Consider the following 17,320-nt stretch of genomic DNA (forward strand, 5'->3'; position numbering starts at 1 on the left):
AGTCAGAGGAAACTCTCCCCTGCTTCTACTATTGTCAGATGGTGGGCCCCATCAATGGGGGCTCCTGATCTACCCCTGCTTTAACCATCTGGAATGGAATCCTTTGAGAACTAACTGCAGTAATAAGACTCCTCTTTCCATATTGCCTCATATATTACACTAGTTTTCCCCTTAATCTCACTGCAGTGCTGTTGATTTATCACCCCAGGGCTCCAGCTCCCTTCAGACTCAACCACAGTGCCTGGGTTTGCTTCTTCTCTTCCCACCTTTAGGGAATTCAAAAGAAAATTTAAAGACTTAAAACCAACAACCCTTTACACCTGCATTAGCCACTCACTTTGACTGCTGCTCACTGCCTAATCCATAGTTAATCCTCCACGTTTTATGCTAAATCACCCACTCTGGCACCTGACTTGCACACAGCCCAAACTCTGCCTTCATCATACCTCAGGGTGGGGGGGACTTTCTCCTTTTGGCCTTTCTGCTCAGCTGTTACTCATTTATTAAAATATAAGCCAACTATAAAATTACGCTGGAAGGAACATGTTTCCTTGTTAACCCTTTTTGGCTCTTACCCAGAATTTGTCAGGCTATGGGGATTTACATTTTACTGTGCAAAGTTTCAGATTAATTGCTCACCATTCCCCATGCCTCTGATGGAAGGAAGAGGAACAAGAAGGGTTTTCTCTGACCAGAACCACTACCTCATCCCCCATGAGACAACACAGGAACAGACAGGGTCTGTCCTGGGTAGCAGGGAGCAGCGACTTAGACAGCAAACCCTCTGGTCAGAAAGAAAATGGGTCTTATGCTCAGCCCTGCCAGCACATTCAGAGCATCTCTAGCCCAGATGAGGGTATGGACTGTGCTGGCAGCTGCCAGACAAGGGTCTTGGTGGGTGACACGAGTGAGAGGAGGTTTTGTTAAGGATGGCAGTTAATGAGAGGAGAGGGAAGAGGGGAGGGGTGTGCATGCTCCATGGTGGGAGCAGCTTGGGCAGAGCTGTAACCCCTTGCCTGAAAGGAACATCTGCAATTGTGCACAGAAATCCCACACATCATTATATCTCCTGGTTTAGAAGAGGTGAGGGAATAAACATCTGTCACTGGAGTCCCCATGCCCTTGCAGCTACAGCCCATTTTACCTGCAGCAGAATCTGAAGTGCAAAGAGAGAAGGAACACAGACTGAAGGGCCATTAGAGTCCTGATCACAAGGAGGAATCTTTGTAGAGCTTGCTACAAAGTGGCATTTGGCACCGTATCATCTCAGGAATGAGTAGGCAGCCCCTGCCAGCTTCCCAGAGCCAGAAGGATGGCACCAGAAACTAACCAAACACCTAACTCACTTGTTTTTTCAGGTAACATACAGGTCCACCCCTATTTTCACTTGTATTTAATGAGAATCAGATTCTAGGAACAAGAGTGTCAACAAAACCAGATCAACATGCTCACTGGAAAGGTTAAGCCAACACAAGGGCATGTTTATTCAATTTTAATGTAAGTACAGCCATAGAAGTATCTGCTGAAAAGGACTTCTGGGTGTCTCTGGTCCTGTCTCCCATAAGAAGCAGGACTGTTGCCAACACTAGCTCAGATCATCCATGGCTTTGCCTAGCCAAATCTTAAAACCCTTTGAGGTCAGAGAGTCTCTGTCCTCTCCGGGTAACCTGTTCCAGTGCTGCACCACCCTCCCAGGGAGAAGCTTCTCCCAACGGCCACCCTGAATGTCCCAATCACTTCTTGTGGCTGTCATCAACAACCATATCATCTACCACTCTGGAGGCCTTCAGGAGCTCAACCTCACGTGTTGTCCCTGCACAGACCAGCTCATACTGGTCTTTGGTGACGGTCCTTGCCACCCCTCCCTCTCCTGCAAACAGGGCTCCACCAGCCCCCAGAGACTCACTTCTTTTCGGGTTTCCCTAAAGTCCATGGACTCAACACAGCTGCAGCTGTGATGGCTTAAGCACAGAGAGCTACAGGCAAGTGAAAGGCACCAAGAGGATGTTCCCTTCCAATCTGGAGGCCCCAGTATGCGCTCTAGCATGCCTGTGATATCCCCCGAGCCCCACACCCAAATGACCTCCAGCCTTGGGAGCTCTATTTTTGGCTCTTTTTTTTTTTCTCTCTCCTTTTTCCATCCTGGACTTTGAACCTCCCTATGATCTTGTCCGCATGATTGCATCATTCATGGCAGGTAAGGTTAGCATGAATAGAAGGAAGAACAAACAGCACTTCACACAGCACGCCGGCAGCTGGGAGAACCTGCAGCCAGCAGAGGTTACAGACCCCAGTCAGCTCTAATAAAGACCTGCATCACTGGAAGGGCAGGAACTACAATTGCGATTATTCATGTTGAAACAGAGGTCACCGCGTCTCCTGCTACAGAGGCAAATCTGAGCACTGTGGGGTATCTCAGGAGGAGGTTTCCTTTGTGCACAACACTGAGCTCTGGGCCAGGGCAGCTCACCAAGGCTCTACTGCAGGCCATACAAAGGAAGAAACACCATGTGTTTTCCTTGTCACTGTGGCTCAGCACAGATGCAGAATATGTGTGGAGAGAGGAAGGAAGGATTTACTGTTACAGGATTGGGCCACAGCCATACAAGGCACTGGGATTTGGGCTCACTCTGGCCAGTACCAAGGAGTCACCATCCTTAATACGGAAAATCTGAATTCAGCTCCTCTCCTGGATGCCATAAAACAATACCAGCCAGAATATCCCTAGCCCCTGGCCTCTTCACACAGCTCCATCTTGGGAGTACTTGCTGCACCTGCACCAGCAGTTCAAACCTCTGCTGTTTCTGTCTCCAGCTGATTTGCCATGTAAGACAAGAGTGGGACGCCTGTTCAGGGCAGCTACTGCTTACCAGATAGGAGGGGGAACAAGGAGACTGTTTACCTGAGGAAGATCACTGCTCTGGCAGGGGCTGTGGCACTATCTGTGGCACAATGCTGGCTGCCGTGCGGGATCTTCTCTGGGGCATCAGTGGTTTTTGAGGTGCCTCATGTGAGTGAGAACATGGCAGAACTCAGGACATCTGTACAAATTCCAGATTGATGTTGCTGCTCAAATGTAATTATGAAAAATAATTACAGCTAAGGAGAAAGAAAATAAACTGGCATGCTGTGATTGATGTAAGCATGTAACAGCCTCCACGTGTCACTGGGACCAGCACAATCTGCATCAGCTGAGGTGCTGCTTCCAGAAACAGAAAAAACACTTCCAAGGGGAGCAACTGCACAGCTGGGGCCAAGCCCTTGTTCCCTGTCACAGTGCTGGTGAACCATGTGGGTCTCCCGTGCCACACAAAGATGGGTTTTCAGGGACACAGGGCCTCTGGCCACAGTTTGGGCTTCTGTGCTTGTCAAAGCTTGGGGCTGAAGCATGATCAGCTGAAATGAGTTAACTAGATGTCAGGAATACTCCTCAGTCCTGTTCAGAATTAGACCTCTGGGCCACCAAGAGTCCTTACTTTTAACCAGCAGTGATGCTGAGCATCCCCAGACCTCACCACCACCACCACAAGGAGCTGCCAGCCCCTGCCAACCACATTCCACCCCAGCATGGCCCCTGCTTACAGCTGACCTGGCCCACTGGTGCTGAGCCTTGGAGAGACACAGAAACAAACCAAGAGCGAGGTGATGGTCATTGTTGCTCACTGGATTCATCCACTATGGCCAAGGTTGTCAAACAATCACCCTCTCCTTTCCCAGTGTCTCTTTGGCTACCATCTGACAGGCATCCTAACAAAAGTTTAATGCAAAAAGCCGAGAAAAAGTTACCATTCCAGAGCAAACATCCAGATCAAAGCCCCAGATCAATGGGCCATATATACATTGTGCAACTGTACTGACATGCAAAACACATCTTTCTGTACTTTCATAAAGCACATCCAGAAAGAAGATGCAACATATCCTGCAGATCAACGGCAAGAAGACAGTAGGAGCAGCATTAAGAGATTAGCCCAGATGCATTTAACTGGTTCTACTTAACACATGACTCCTCAGCAGCAGGTACAGAGGATATGAGACCATTAAGTTCTGGCAATTCCTTTAACTATCTCAACCCTCCCCAGCCACCTACTGCTGTTTTAGATGAAGGAAAGAGTTTATTGTGTTCTTTTCCCCTCTTCCTCCCCTATATTCTTTCTGGTTTATCCTGAGAAATGTAATTTTAAAAAGTGCCAGCAGAATGCTACACATGTGTGTAGCTGACAGAGAAGCAAGCAGTAATTTCAGCCCCGAGATGCAAGAAAGCCAACAAGTCTGTCCACAGGTTTCAACAGGCTTCAGGTTAAGACCTTTGGGCAAGGAAGGAAAGAACAGCACAAACCCCTGTGCTTTGTTCACACCCTCAAGTAGCAAGGAGCTGGGATGCTCGAGGTGAAGCCTTTGGGGGCTGTTCCATCCCCAGGGAGCTGCACGACGCGTGGAACACGGAGCAAGCCAGCAAGCACATCCAGCACTGGATGTTTCCACCCAAGTGGGATGCCTGCAGATGGTTTTTCCAGGAGGGCTCGGAGACAGCTTGAGGATTTTGCTGCTGAATCAGGCTTTCTGCGGCACAGGCAGCGACCACACCACTGGCACCGAGCCCTGCAGCTGCACAACGCCTGGCACGCGCCGCCGGGGCTGCGGAGCCAGCACGGACAATCTTGGGGGGACACAGGCTTGCCGCAGCTGCTCGCTCACTTTCAGCTGATGGCATCACTGGAGGTTTGTGTCCTCTCAGTGGGAAAAGCTAAAAAATAAGCACCAGAGGACAAACCACAGGAAACACGTCCCTTTCTGGGAGAGAAAGGACTTCTTGTACAGCACACGCCGTAGACATCGGAACACAGAGGAGGGGTGTAGATTTGGCACTCAGGCATAAACAGTATGTCCCTGCTGTACCACATCACTAGCTGCCTTAGGCTTAAATATTTTGGTTGTTCATCTAAGAGCAAACATGTTCTGAAATATGTAATTGTCAGGCTTTTCTGGGAGCTCTTCAAATGCGGTACATCTCTGCCCCTTCTCCCAGACAGCTTCCACCTGCAGGGAAAGATGGCCCTGTCACTAAAGGCTTTGTTTTCAGCTGCCACCGTTTGTCTCTGCAGAGCAAGCAGCCAGGGCCATTTTATTTCCTGCTTTCCTGTAGATTCTCCAGAGCAAGAACTTGTTGAGCACAAAGGTAGCACGGACCTTGGCCAAGCTCTGTGCATGCAACAGCAATGCAAACGTGTATATTCTCCTTCCTTGTTTTGCTTTGGTGCAAGTTGTCTTACACAGGACTTAGGATAAACACAGATGCAATGGCCCCCCTAGATTTTGGTTCTCCTGAAAACCCCATAGCCCATGCCTGCCAGCTCCTCTCTTTTGGCAGCTAGCAGGGATGGGCAGCTAAAGGTACTTCTGAGCGAGACACTCTGCAAGTGTCTCACTCCAGCTGGCAAGGGCAGGGGAGACACAAGTAAGAGCAGCAGCTCTGGAAAGGGAAACAACAGGGGCAAAGACGGGGGAATCGGAGATTAAAACATCAGATTGAAAAGGAACAATGAATCCCTGGTGGGGAATATAACTGGGGGGGTTGAGCAGGAACAGATTGCAGCTCAGTAATAAGGCAGACGGCATTTTCTTTGTGATCTGCAAATCCATTTGGGCTTTCTGACAGACAAAGACCCCGCGCTATCCAGAAATCAGCTTGATACATGACCTGCCTCCCTCCGCCTTCCGTGACAATGGCTGATGGAGCAAGCAGCTCAGGCAGAGCCCACCTGGCCCAGAAGCACAGGCTGAGGTCAGGCTGCTCCCAAGGCCAAGTCCTTGCAGTACCCCTAGGGGGCAGGACATTGTCAGAGCCATACCTTCCTGGTGCCTGCTAAAGTAGAATGCTCCAAGTCACACAATCCTGTAAAAATGGTCAGGATGCTCTGCTTGGTCTGCAAAGATGAGGTGACAGCTCAGCATCATAGGCAGAACCCCAGACATGAGGGGCTGCCTAGAACCATTAAAAGATGGCTGAGGGCAGCTGGCAAAACACCATCCTGCTGCAAGAGTTCTTGGAGTAGTAAGACTGTGGCTCCTCTGTCAGGCAGGAAAGTTCCAGCCACATGGTTTCCATCTGTAAAGGCTGCAGACAGAAACTGAATATTTCAGGGTATGACACCCCTGAAGCAGGGACGTTTCTACCAGCCATCAACACCAGTGTTCTGGCAGTGCTCAGGCATTCTTGCAAAACTCTTCCAGGGAAGTAGGGAGGAAAAACAGCAAGCCTCAGATCCTCACATCTAGCCCCCACACCTCAGTTCCCTGTATTTCATTAGGCAAATAATAGCTCAGGGTCAATAGCATCAGCCTCTTTCCTGGAAATGAACTAACCACAGCCAACTCTCAGGTTGCCAAGCTGGGGAGCTGGGGGTGCAGGCAGAGGTCCCTGCCCTGCAGTCAGCTTCTTTTAGTGTCTTTAGCACAACACTACTTCTATGACACTAGGCAATAGCACATCTCTCCTTTGTTGTGGTCTTGGTAACACACATGTATGAAAGACAGGGCAAGCTCCCACCCACACACTTGGTTTCTTCACTGAAGCCTTGGCAGAAGTGCTGAGGAATAAATGGGCAGAGAAGGTCCATTTGTTTTCTTTCCTGCGGGATAAAGAGATTATAGCTCTCAATTATCAGACTGATACTTGCCTTTAGATTACATCTGCCAAACAAAAAGACAAAGAGAAATTCAGCATAATCAATCGCCCTGGGAGCACAGTGCACCTGATGGCCCACACAGCTCAGCTCTATAATACAAATCATCCTGAACATTCACTGAGAGACGTCCTCTCTCCTACCATTGACAGGGTGCAGCCATCAGCAATCTCAGACACAAGACCTCCATGAGGAGGACAAGGCAATGAGAGGAGCCTGGCTACGGAGGAATTGATCATGGGTCAGCCCTTTGAGACCCACCCTTGCCATCAGCTGACATGGGCTCTCCTTGACTAGCAGTCAGCTCATGTGATAGGTAGGGGGACAGCTACAAGTCTCACCTAAGAGCATTTTACAGTGTTCCTTCTAACACAAGAAAGTCAAGACCGTGCCACGTGGAAGCATTGTAGACTGGTCTTGTGTTGCCACTGTGCTTGCAAATGCACAAATAAACTTACATACTTCTTGTCTACACATCCATTTAGATGTTACCACCAGTTTTTCATGGATCATCGTATTTAGTTTTGTATTTTCCTCTCCTGTGGAAGGTTGCATCATGCTGTGGGCTTAAGCTCACTGACCCTTTACAAGCCACCTCTGGCCTTTTATTTTGGAATGTTTGCTTACAGAGGGTACTGGTACTATGTTTCTGGCTGGAGCTGGCACAGCACTTAGTGTTAAGAAAAGCTCATCTGCAAGTTAGTAACGTCAGGGCATTTCTGGAGAGTAACAACAAATAGGTAGGCACTGTTTACAATGGATCTCAGACCTTCAGTCACTAAGGTGCTTTGCTTTATCAGTCTTGCTTTGCAAAGGACTGAGTATCAGCCCTTGTGCTTTGTTGAAGTGATGCTCCTGCCTTGTATGAAGAGACACCTCAAAATGCCCCTTTGTCCCAATTTCCTTAAAAAAAACAAACTAAAAAAATTGTGCTCCTGCCATAGAAACACCATGCAAATCCTCAGGAGCTGATTTTTCCAGGGAGATTCCTTACCTCTAACACTGTTGATAGAAGGTCAATATTTAACAGAACACATGCCACAGAGATACACTTCTGTTTCTGGAAATAAACCCGAAGGCCATATTGCACATGACGACACAACCCCAACTTGACATAAATTTACCACATGGCCCTGAGGACAGCCATGAACTGAATCTCAGAAAGCTGGCTGGATTTACCTGCAGACTGGTGAGAAGATGTGAGGGAGAATAACTCAGTTAGTGCAGCCCTGAAAAGCCATAGTCATTTCAGGGTCTACATAAAGATTCTTCCAAAAGACATTTCAAACCCAAAATGAAAAGTGCAACATCAACTCAAAGTACTTCCAATTAGGAAAATAAGCTGCAGAGCAGAGGCTTTTTGTAATATAAAGTAGCAATAAAATGCCTTCAATTATAATAATTTCTCAGCCCAGCTGAACCACATGTGGCCTTCCAGAGTTGTTGAATCATAGTATATGTAGATTTCATTGGGATCCATTTTTTTCTTCTCTTTGACTTTCCTCAAATCATTTCATTTTAGTGGCAGAAAGATTGCAAGATGAATCCCAATAGGCATTTGAACTTTTTCTTTCCTGTGACACTCAAGTAATGCCTTTAACCAACAAGAACAAACACAGGAAATCACATTGGATTCTCACCTGTCCTCCCTCAATGAGTGAATGCCTAACAACTGATGACTGGTCTAAAACCCTTCTGAATGTTTTACTGCATGCACAAATGTCCATGGAACTCTGTGGGAACTCTGGGAGTCAGGCAACTTACATCAGAGCAGGGAAGCTGCAGGGAGATCAAAGAAACAAGAAAAAAGTAGAAGGTTACAAGACATTACTCAAGGAAACCCAGCAGCAAGATGCCTTTGCTCTACCTTCATCCCCATGACTCCTCATGGGTATCTTCAGCCACCTACAGTAACATCCAGGACTACAGTGTTGGGTTTCTGACAGACAGGACTACTGAAAATTATCAAGCCTACCAAAGAAACAAAAAGCCCCTACAAATCCAAGCCACAAAAACTGTTGTGAGCTGGTATTTCCACTTCCCTCCTCTCTCCCTCAGCTTTCACCCGAAAAAGCTATCAAGTCAGTCAAAAAAACATTTTGGGTTTATTTTAAGGCACTGGCTGTTTTGCAATTTAAGTCCAAATTACTTTGAAATAAAAAGAGTTGTTTGCTTTTTTTTCCCCTGAAGAAAAGCAGTATTAAAACCTAATCTCCTTTCACACATGATGTAGGTGCAAGGAATTAGCACTTTCCCTGCAGAAGAATGCTGTGGGAAAGACAACCCAGACACATCTCCTGGGTTCATGGGAACTGGAGGCAAACTTGAGGACCAGCTGAGAGATGCAATAAAAAGATTGGCTTTATTCTATTGTAGGAATATCCCTTTGACTGTGACCCTGCCATTTTAGCCATGGTTTCTCTGGGGTACATCATGCCTAACATCGCCCACTGTACATCCCTGACAGCAGAGGAAGTGCTGGCCTCCAAAGCAGTAACTGGGGTGAGTGCAGCCCTTTGTTTTTACCGGATATTTTCAGGGTAGCACAGAAAAAGCAATCACATCTGGGACCACCTCAAGGGGCTGTTGGCAAAAGTCCAGAGGCTCCATAGAAGAAGCAGCAGATTGCGGATTTCGATGCCTTCGGCAGGATGTCTGTTTCCACAATGGCTGGGGAAGGAAGCAATATAAAGGGAGATGGTCTGATAAGAGCATGGCTATGATAAAAAGACTCTGTTCAGTATTAATTTATTTCACCAAGAAGAAAGGTGCCCACAGTCACTGAGTTACAGACATTAGTCTCTTGCCTCAGTGAAAAGGGAACTGGTTAGTCCTGAGGAAATGTTAAATACTGGATTTTAAAACGAGTACAAAAATAGACAGAAAGCAGAACAGATGTGACAGACAGTGGGTTCTTCTCATCCATCCTGCAGTTTTACAGAAACTTTTTACAATTCTTTTCCCAGCAATTTCAATGCTCGTGGCTCTCTCCTGCTTTGCCCTGAACAAAGGAAACTTTAGCAGCTGCAAGGTGAAGCTCTGCGCTTTGTGAAATCAAGCATCACTTCCATAATAAAAACTACCATCCTTTAACTTACAAATTTGTTCTGCTGCCCTTGAATAGCTGGGAACATTCACACTAGTGAGCAGAGTGGCATTACTAACCTGCCTATAAAGAGCTTTACTAAAATGTTAAAAAGTGCTGTACCATGTGAACACTCCCCTCTTCTGGCTGCCAGCTGATCTTTATGCCATCTTGGCTTGTTTTTTTACAAAGAGGAAAAAGAGAGATTTGGGAAGTGAAGTCTGATGCTGGAATTCCCTGTATAAGAGGCTATTCACAATACGATGAATCATTACATTCTCTCACCTCCCATGACATCTGCCCATGATGGCACGTTGTCCCACCTGTTCCCTGTTTTGGGTCGTTTTGCCTTTTCCAGGTGTAGTTTTATTTTGTCCATGTCAAATGCCAGCACTGACAGCTGCAAGGGGATGGCTGCCCCCACACTGCTTGGATTTTAAGTTCCTTCTTTGGAGAAATTCTGACAAGCTCGCAGGGAGAAGGCTAACGCTGCAGGCTGTGTCATGAGCTCCTCCTGGTGGTCAGGAATACTGTTATTAACTTCCCTGTGTTTCGAGCTCAAAAATAAAAATACAGCTTTCTGACACTATGTGTTTCTTGAGTATAAAAGAGAAGAAACTGGAAACATAAAATAAACCATATATTCTGGGAGTGATGTAAAGGCTTTCATTCCTCAGTGCTTGCAGATGTGGGTAAAGGGAATGAACACATCCCTCATGTTTATTTTTTTTCCATAAAAATCAAGAGTTTCACATTTTATTCCTAGCAGAAGAAATAACTTCGTTTGCTGCAGTTTCCACTCTTGTATGATCCACAGCCAATGAAATACACCCTTCCTAAATATTTATGCCTGTTGAAGCATTCTCCATGCTGAGTCTGCAGGGCAGGAAGAGGGAAAGAGGAAGGAGTTATCCCTGTCACCTTCTGAGATTGGGATGGAATGGACAGAATGGGAAATTCTATTCTACTCAAACAGCATGGGTAAAAATATTACAGAAAGCTAAATTATAGGTAATCCTGTCTCAAGATGTTAACCAAGTCAGTTTGTTAGGCACTGCACGAGCATCCAGCATCCAACAGCTGCCGTCCCAGAAAAGAGACATCACAAAGAACAAGCAGCAACACCCAAGTGAAACAACAGGGAGGAAAGAAAACAATACAATAGTTTTTGCAGAGATTGTCACTAGCAATGTTCTCCACTCCCTTTCTGGCTAGCCATTAGAATATGATATTATGGCATTGCAGAGCATCTTCTGATTTCTTTTAACAACAAGTTATTTAAATATATGAATATGCAAATAAATGCATAAATGAAATTATATTAATTCATTATACACTCTCTACTAGCCAGGTAATAGAAACAATGTTGGCATCAGATCTGCCTTTGCTCAGAGCCTTATTGTCAAAAACTGACTTGACATACTGGGAAGTTTTCAGGACGAGGCATCAGACAGTCTTCCTCAGGGTGTGCTACCAGACCAGCATTAATCCTGCCCATCTTCAGTACAAAGCCAAGACGCCTCATGTCAGAGCTATTAAACTCAACATCTCAGATTAGAAAGACTCTTTCTAGAAATGTTTTGTCGGGATATTCTTCTGATGACTCGGCACAGAATTGTTCGACAGCTGATCTAACATCAGAGGGGTTGTTTTTCCTGCAATCTTCAGCATCTCTTCCTTTTTTTCTCCCTTCTTCATGATCACTGTTACTTATTCCACATAAGAGGTGCAAACCATGGGCTTCCAAAACCTAGTTTTTGCTCAGGTACTGTCACACAGAGAGAGAAGTGGATAACACCAGAGATCAGAGGCACAGCCTGGCTCTGTGGCAGACTGCATTCTTGTGCAGACAGTAAGTACCTCAGCAGTCAATCCTTACTTCTGGGAAAAGCATGGATTAAATGACATGCATTACACATACACAGAAATATGTGTCTTTTCTTCTGCACACCTCTAAGATACCTTACAAAATAATACTGATGCAGGTCCTATGTTTGAAAGTGATCTAAAAGTTCCTTGTCATAACATCTCCAGGAGAGAAAAGTCTCTTTTTGTAAATTTTACTGTTACACCTTTTAATTTCCCAGCTATTGATGATGATCTCGATTGTGTTGATTTGAAAGCCCTTTGGGCTGTTGAGTTTTACCAGCTGTTCACAGGAATGGCAACCTTGGGGCTCACGCTGCATCATTAATCAGCACCTTAAGAAACCAACATCATTTGAGGAGACAGGAAAATCAACTAACAAGAGTTGCACTAAGAAATGTCCCCAAAGATACAGAGAATTTGAAAAATGCAGAACGGAAGGCCAGAGAGAGCTTCCATACAAAATCACATGAATGAAAAGGACTCAGTATTTCAATGCAGAAACACTGCAAAGCATACACAAAAAACTAAGTGGAGAAAAAGTAAAAATCAATATAGATCCCTAAAATGCCCAGTGTAGCCTTCAGCTACAAAAACTAAAAATCTGTAGAAATAATCCATTTAATGCTTTTCAGACTTGTGATTTTTAACTTGCATCACACTTGGCTGCAACAGTATACAAGCCAAAACATGAGAGAAGTTAAACAGATAAAAAGAAAAAAATTTGGAGAGTCAGTAAATATCCTCCAGTTCAGATCCTTTGCAAAATCAGCTAGAATTTGCATCCGTTATACCCCAATCTTCCGAGCAGCTGATAAAGAAATTCAAGAAGAGGGATCCAGAGATCTTAAACAATTCTCCAAGAGGTCACATGGTTTAGATGTTTGGTTTAGATGTTTTTATAGAAAAGGAAATGTGTCTATTTAATGTTCTTCCATTCTGTTACTGCAGTGACTGAAATGCTGATGATTCAGTGCTAACTTGGTTTTCCAGCCAAAGCTGCTACATTATTAGGTGGCTGGAACATTGGACAAAGCTAGATTCCATGCAATTTCATTCAAGGTAAGGAAGAATGAAACAACCAAAATGACAATGGTTCAGAAAGAACCTTTCCAAAATTGCAAAACTGAGAGGTTCATTCCATATTATGCCAGTAGTGTAAGTGAAAGACTGATATGGAAAAGTAAGATTTAAATATTACTTCAAAATACAAAAAACTCAAGCTGACCCCCAGGGGTTGCACACATCATTCCAGGTACCAGCTTGGATAACTAACTCCATGTTATTTTCTGTCATTTTTACCACAGAAACATGCTTGACCTCTCCAAACCTGACATCCATGCAAAGGACAGGAAGAGGCCACTGAATTAGGAAAACACCAAGGAATCCTTCCCTGTCTGGATGCAGTACCCAGTGGGCAGTGCCTAGGGATGGGAGCCATCCTCTAGGATGGCCTCGTGAGACTGATCAGACCTTAGTCTGGCTTATCCCCACACACAGGGAAAAGCAAGGACATCTTTTGGGGTCTCATCCCCTCCATCCTTTTCACCACATGGGCTGGCAGGGTTTGAATAATCTGCTGACTGGACAATTACTCTGCCCTTGCTGCTTCCTTCCCTCACCAGTACACCCCAGAGGCCCTTATCATATTAGCAAAATAAAGGTTAAGATATAGCAGCACAATCCAAAGCCTTCCCCCTAAATAAATTCCTGCACAGGGGAAAGCAACTCCCAGGCAGCAGAGGGTCATCCTACCTCCTTCCCAAAGTAGTCTAGAAAAAGTTCTGAATGATCTTAAGTCTTGATCAAGGATCTCAAAAGAGCAAACCATAGCATCCCCTGAAAAGCCTTAGAAGCACAGATACATATTTAAAGATATGTCACTACATCAGCTGAGGCATTAACTCTACCCTCACCAAAATCATTATATGCACCATCAGTATCTGAACTGGTCAGAAATTAAAGGTAGCCAAGGTGTGCAAATCTAAGCAGATTATTCCTTAGAAAAGGAAAACCACGGTGGTGCCAGCTGGAAAGCAACTGGAAATCAACCCTATTTTGGCCCAGTGATTTCTATTACCTTAGTCTTTCAGGTATTAAGCCCATTCAGCGCAACTCCACCATGAAAGTGAAACAGTAAAAAATCTAGTATTCCTGTAGCTAATTGAGAAAAAATTACTTCATTTTATATATATGGCTTCCCTTCTGTTTTCCACCACTAAGTACATTTTGATCTGATTGGTCAACATGGCATCTTTAAGATCTCAGGTTACACTATAACCTGTGCTTTAGTGCTTTACGTAATGACTGGAGGTACAGGCTCCACAAAATGTTTAACAGATCAGTGATTTCTTTTTGTATTGTTCCTAATCTTTTAAGAGTCCTTTTCAGTGAACCATAAGTCTGGCACAGAATGATAACTCAGCTTTTTCTTCAAGTCATGAATTCTAAAATACAGTAAGAGTTAGCATCAGTGCAAAAAAAAAAAAAATCAGAAATGTCTGAATGTCCCAACCAAGTAGAAAAGAATTTAAATAAAGTATTTTGAGAGTATTGACAGCACTATTTCATTGTCAATTGAAATGTGCCATAAAAGAATTAATGAAGACATTCTTTAAATCATAGCTATGGCAATAATAATAATGGAGTTTGGTAGCTGACATTCTATATTGTTCAAAATTATTTGAGATAAGAGGCAACAGAAACCCAATGGCAACATAACTGAAAACAGTCTATAAGACACCAGTGCATTGCAGTGGCCCTGTATTGTGAGTACATAAAGTTTGTGTGGAGAGGAAATGTCTTACATGTGAACCATGAGTGGTACACATTAATTCTCACTCTTCGAACATGTCAGGTTTTCTACTACAAATCACTTCCCCTTACAAACCTCACTCATAAGGAGATTGTAGGATGCATAAAATATCTTTCAGCTTTCTGTACAAACCTGAAGTGAAACCCTCTTAATATTGAAGAAAATACAGAAACAGTGCCTAAGTTAATTTCTTGTAGCACCAGAAGAGGTATGCTATACAGTGTTTTCAAATTTTCTCAAAGCATCTCACTAATACCTTTCTTTGAGTGGCTGCAAAAGCCACAAAGCAATCCTTCACATGCCATGTCCCATTTAATGCTTGGCCTCCCTCCTAAAACTATGGCAATTCAACCTCACTTGTGGCACTTATTTTATGACAGGCACAGCTGTCCAGCAGTCTTTGCAATATGGTCAACTCATTTTGCAGTAGTGCACTGCACAGCTCACAGATTTTTGTCCCCCCTCCCAGTGGACCTGAGCTGAACATGGACAGACTTGGAAGCAAAATGGTTCCTCTCGATGAGGAACCACATCTGAGTCACCCAGTTCTGATACCACTTTCAGGGCAGCTGGCACAGGAAATACCCTATGAATGCTCTCCTTCGATAGGTGCCACTCAGTGGGAACACAGAGGTCAGCTGCCTCTTGAGGAGAGGCACTTCTACACATGGGAACAGCTCTGTTCAGTAACTATTTCATGATGCAATTTAAAACTATTTCTACAAGTGCTGGTTGAGTACAGGAAAATCCTTACTGGGCCAGACCTGTAATGGAGCTATTTGAGGACCTTTTATAAAAAAGTAAAAAAAAAACAAACCTTTGTAACAAGAAATCAACAACTTAAGAAGGAAGCACATGATTTAGTATCTTCTTCAAATTAATACTAGCCTGAAGTTGCCGCCAAGTTAAACCACATTTCCACAGCCCAGATCCTATTTTAGGAGACCAGAGTAGCAGTTGATGTGAGAGCTTTGTTGACTTTTATCTGAACCAGAACAAAAAGCTGACTTGTATCTTTATGACTTATCACCAAGGTGTACAATTCATGGGCAAATGTTTCTTCCAGATACATATCACATTCTCCAAGTATGGGTGGGAACTTTACTCACAGTCATTGCAGCGAAACATTTCTTACGAGAAATAAACTTTAGGGCAAAGCATCACAAACAAGCAGACTCTTTGTATACTGTTCTTTTAGTTGGCTTATATGTTCCAAAGTAGAGTATTTTTTCCAAGACCAAAGCAAATACAGCAGAAGCAGTACAGATAAATAGATCTATTAAGCCAAACACAATTCTTCAAAAATTTGCAGTATTCTAAAGACTGAATATAATTGGCTTCAGAGAAATCAGACTTTAGTCTAGACAAAGCAAACTGTCCCAGTAGCCAGCTGTTAGGTGGAAAACTATGAGCTCTGGCAACGACAGATTTCATTCACTGTCTTGATCACCAGCTGTTTTTTCTGCAGGTAAAAAACTTTAGTCATTGATCATTGTAGAAACAAAGGTGTTTAACAATCCTGGTCATATCAGAAGGAGGAACAATATCATTCTGGTTTTACAGTTTCAGTCCTCATTAACTTTTGGCTTCAGACAGTTGGCATTACTTACCAGCACTAAAAGCGTAATTTCAGGGGTTCCCAGGACAATTACTTCTAGACAAAGAAAAAAATAAGTTTCTATAGAAACCAACACTCCGCATGATTGACTTCCACATATTCATGCTGCTAGTCAGGTTTCCATCATCAATCCAAAGTTCTATCTAAACAAAACAAACTGGAAAAGGTTTGGTTGAATGTGTTAACTAAAGAGCCACCAGCACAAAAGTTTCACAACTTAAGGAGGTCAGGACAAACCCTCTAGAGAAAGAGTTGAACTTCACTAAATGGACAGAAAATCAAGTCTGTAGGCACTTTACAAGGGGGTACTTTACCTAAAACGCAATAGAATACTGTTGATTAAGAACCAAAACCAGTAACTTTAGTCTTCAGATACCAAGAGGAGTATCTTGTCCATTCCCTGACTTTAGAAATTCAATTCTTTTGTCACATTTGGTAGCCTTGAAATCTTTAAAATCCATCTTTCCCTTAGGAAAGAACAATCCAGGTAAGTATTTCCCATCCTCCGCAAACAGAAAAGCAGAAAACCAGAAACTCTGACTCTTAATGGAAATACATCTCCAGCTGCTGAAGACTATCCAGTAGCATTTAAAGCAGCACTTGAGATATTTCATGTTTTCCAGTGTATTATCCTATTAGTCTCTAAACAGCAGTCACAGAAAAAATCTCTGAAGTGTAGCTGGCGAAAAACAAAAGGACAAATAGTAAAGGTGCTGATGTAGGTTTTTAGATGAGTATGAAACTTGTATTTGTGGCCCACTGAGGAGCTTTTTAAAGTCTATCACTTTAAGACCAAAACATTAGTATGAGCAGTGAGTTCAGTGTGACAAATCCAGATGAGTCTGTCTGATGGATATGCATAGGTTGTAGCATTGCTCTTCAATCACAGTGATTAAAACCTTTTCAAAATACATAGTTGCTCTGACAGACAAACAGCTCTTTCAGATCTTTGGCAAATCTTGGGCTAACCAAATTTAAAATCAGTTTTAACTCATTAATTTAAAAGATGTAAAGACATGTCAAAATACAATGGGAACAGATTTCTGGACATATAAATATTTCATCTTCAACACCCGTACTTGATTCATGATTTTTCCTAGTGATTTCTTAAACCATTATGAAATTTGCCTTTGAAAAAGCACAGAAGTTTCTGCTTCTAAACTCTACAACACTACTATGTTTTAAACTTTAGGCCACAAAACTTTCTAGTTTGTTGAGTTTTTTAAAACTGCTTCATTAAGCAGTACATGGTT

At 43.7% G+C, this 17,320-nt stretch overlaps 1 protein-coding gene across 2 annotated transcripts in view; it reads right to left on the bottom strand.

The window, feature by feature from the left end:
- Positions 1 to 17,320, bottom strand: part of KDM7A (lysine demethylase 7A) — an 89,826-nt gene that overhangs the window by 4,439 nt on the left and 68,067 nt on the right. The window contains exons 22-23 of one of the 2 annotated variants that reach the window (XR_001873088.1): positions 9,210 to 9,353; positions 8,324 to 8,462 (exon numbers count right to left, since the gene is read on the bottom strand). The exons of the other annotated variant lie outside the window; for it this stretch is intronic. The gene's annotated coding sequence lies outside the window, so the exon portion shown is untranslated. The remainder of the gene's footprint in view (positions 1 to 8,323; positions 8,463 to 9,209; positions 9,354 to 17,320) is intronic. 2 annotated transcript variants of the gene reach the window in all.

The sequence above is a fragment of the Lepidothrix coronata genome, unplaced genomic scaffold (genome assembly GCF_001604755.1).
Source record: "Lepidothrix coronata isolate B3197 unplaced genomic scaffold, Lepidothrix_coronata-1.0 Scaffold10, whole genome shotgun sequence".
Lineage (NCBI taxonomy): Eukaryota > Metazoa > Chordata > Aves > Passeriformes > Pipridae > Lepidothrix > Lepidothrix coronata.